We start from the raw sequence: 2,880 nt of genomic DNA, 5'->3' as shown, positions 1-2,880 counted from the left end.
CCCCTTAATTTATCTCATCTCAATGATTGACTACTAATACATGTTTTTATTGTGTGTTAGAATATTCAAGCCGAAAGAAACACAATTTATCATTTTAATATTGTACAAGAATGATGAACATGTGTCATGTTGGTGCGAGCACGAACTTCTTTGTCAATACCAAGCATTTGTCTCATTGCATTTGCATAGTTGGTAATGTCGCGCGTACATTATTAAGTTGGCAGACACCAACGATGTTGTGAATGATGGGCATGAGTCTAGTTGAGCGGTGGGTATCACAATTGGTGTTAGCAATGAAAATTAGACTTTTGATGATATTTGATATCTACCTCATTGGTTATTATGGGCAGTAGTATTGGCCTTGACGATGGTCATAAGTTTTGTTGGTGATTGTGGGTGTTAGTGTTATTGGCAATGATTTATTTTATCATTGTTGACTGTAATGAGCCATGACATATTTGGCAATGGTGGACGTGGGCTTGCTTGACATCAATGAGGGTATTGAGGATAAAGATAAAGAGAAAGAAAGAAAGAGGGAAAGACACCATGACTTTTAAAATAGAGAATCCGGTAACGGGAAAAATCACGAGGCTCAACTTAGTAAAAATAATTCAGTACAAGTTTGCAAGTACAAAAAAGGATATAATGTTACGCCAAATATATTGTTTGTCTGTACACAACATACAAAAAGAATTTGATGTATTTCAAATACAAAGATCCATAGCAATTGCCACCATGAGCTATTGCCGAGTTTACGAGACACTGTGTTTGGGATACATCAATGCACCCTATTCATGATAATTCATATATTGCTTATGGGCACTTCGTTACATTGTGTTCGAGGTACTTTTTTGCACCGTTTTCAGGATACCCCATTTCTGCTTTCGGTTATTTTCTTACACCGATTTCAGGGCATTTTGCTATATCGCATGGCTCACCGACAATGGTGAGCAAGGGGTGTCCTGCCCCAATTTAGGGTGACCTATGAGCTGTGGTCGATGGTTACAGGGGATGAAAGTTAACGAAAACGACTAAATTACCCCAAACTACATACGAAAAATATTAAATTATCCCCTTAACATTGAAGACTTCCAACCATGATAAAAGCTCAATATAAATACTGTCTGAAAGCAGGTTGGCATTAAATGTTGAATAATCTCAAATAAAGCCATGTAAATCTTGTTTTTACAATTCTACCCATGCCACGTAAGATCAAACTACCATCACAATATGATAATTTATTTATTAGGAGCATTGAAGGATAAAAAGGTAATTACATATTTGTTTAATTGTGACAGGTAGACTGTATTTTTTTTTTCGCCATCCACCAAAATTATTGATGGTGAAATTACATAATTGTTACCGGTGGTCACGGGAAAATTTCCTTTGGCCAAAAGCATTATTAAATATTTTTGATTTTATAAAATATTTCAAAAATATAATTTTGGAAATATTTTATTGATAATTCTGGTTATTTAATTATGATTTTCTAAACTGGGTTGCTACTTGCCGAAAAATTTATAGCAGTTCAATGATAATTTAGCGTATCAGCGTTACATAAAAATCAAACACAGATACAAATAATAGAGAAATAGTAGGAGGTGATATCAGGATTTTTTTTCGTGGAATCCTCCGAATGAAAATAACTATAGTCAAAAACATATATTATTTCTTTATAAGTGCACGGGTATACTCTTCTTATGAATTAGAAAAGATGGAATTACAATGTTGATACTATAAATGCACAATGGTGATTCGCCTATAATAACTGCAGTTGAGTTGTAACAAATATAGTTGATCACAATGGTTGTAGTTGGTGGCTACGGTAGCAAGAGTTGGTCACAGAGGCTGCAATTGAAAGCGACAATAGTAACAGCAGGCCACAGAGTTCATTGCTTGTCTACAAAAACAGTGGATGGAAGTTGCAATATTGTCAGTTGATCGTAGAGGTTGTAGTTGAAACAAGTATCAGTCAGTTTATTTATATATCTAACATCTGAACTTTTTTTTTTTTACATTTCTACCAACCATAATAAAAATTAAAATTTAGGCGCTATATATGTCAATACATAGAAGGGAATTGAGCGGTCATGTGGTATATATGTAAATATACCTATAATTTAATGCCATCAGCCACCATCCTCCTCAATTCCTGCTTTTACATCATCGTCGGTTAATTAAGAAAATGCATTCCATGTATTTCATTCAACGACTTAACCAAATTGATTCATTAATTAAAAAGTCAATTTTAAAAATATTTATTTAGCAAAATTTGGTCGGAACTGACACCAACATTTCAAGGATTTATGGGGGTTTGGCACAACTATGCTGTTTTTATTCGAGTTTTGTTGAACCCAGATCTCACACGAAAAAATAGAGCCTAAAGAGGAGAGAATGAGAGAGACAGAGAGAATAAAGAAAGTGTTATATAGTTGTCTCTCTTGGAGGAAAAAAAATTTTTTTTACGAGAAAATATTACGTGTGGTGACCGTACGTTCGGTTGACGGTTCGAATAGTCCGTCATGTGATCCATGATGGCATGGTCACACCTATACTGTCGTCCGACCGCACATTATAGGTTTTTCCCTCTTTATATTCACCATTTCCTCTCTATATAAGTTCATTTCATTATAAACAATACATAAGTAATAATTATATTCAGATCACTCTGGATTTCTAGCCACATCTCTCATGTGCGAGTTGAGAGGGCCGAGTGGAGAGGCCGGCTGATGAGGGCCAACTCGGGAGGGCTAAGTGACGGGTGGCTGAGTTCAGCAAGTTTCTTGAACAATTTGAATACATTAAACTATGAAGAAGGATTTTTGTGTAAAGGACAATGCTAACATTTGCCATGTCCAATATTTATTTAACTTGGGATAA

At 35.0% G+C, this 2,880-nt stretch overlaps 1 protein-coding gene across 1 annotated transcript in view; it reads left to right on the top strand.

Moving 5' to 3' along the window:
* LOC110024382 (transcription initiation factor TFIID subunit 6) overlaps positions 1-2,880 on the top strand; it is a 26,649-nt gene that overhangs the window by 23,145 nt on the left and 624 nt on the right. The window lies entirely within an intron of this gene.

The sequence above is a fragment of the Phalaenopsis equestris genome, unplaced genomic scaffold (assembly GCF_001263595.1).
Source record: "Phalaenopsis equestris unplaced genomic scaffold, ASM126359v1 Scaffold000255, whole genome shotgun sequence".
In the NCBI taxonomy this organism is placed as follows: Eukaryota; Viridiplantae; Streptophyta; class Magnoliopsida; order Asparagales; family Orchidaceae; genus Phalaenopsis; species Phalaenopsis equestris.
Note: the sequence above shows the minus strand (reverse complement) of the source record. Positions and strands in the feature narration are given on the sequence as shown.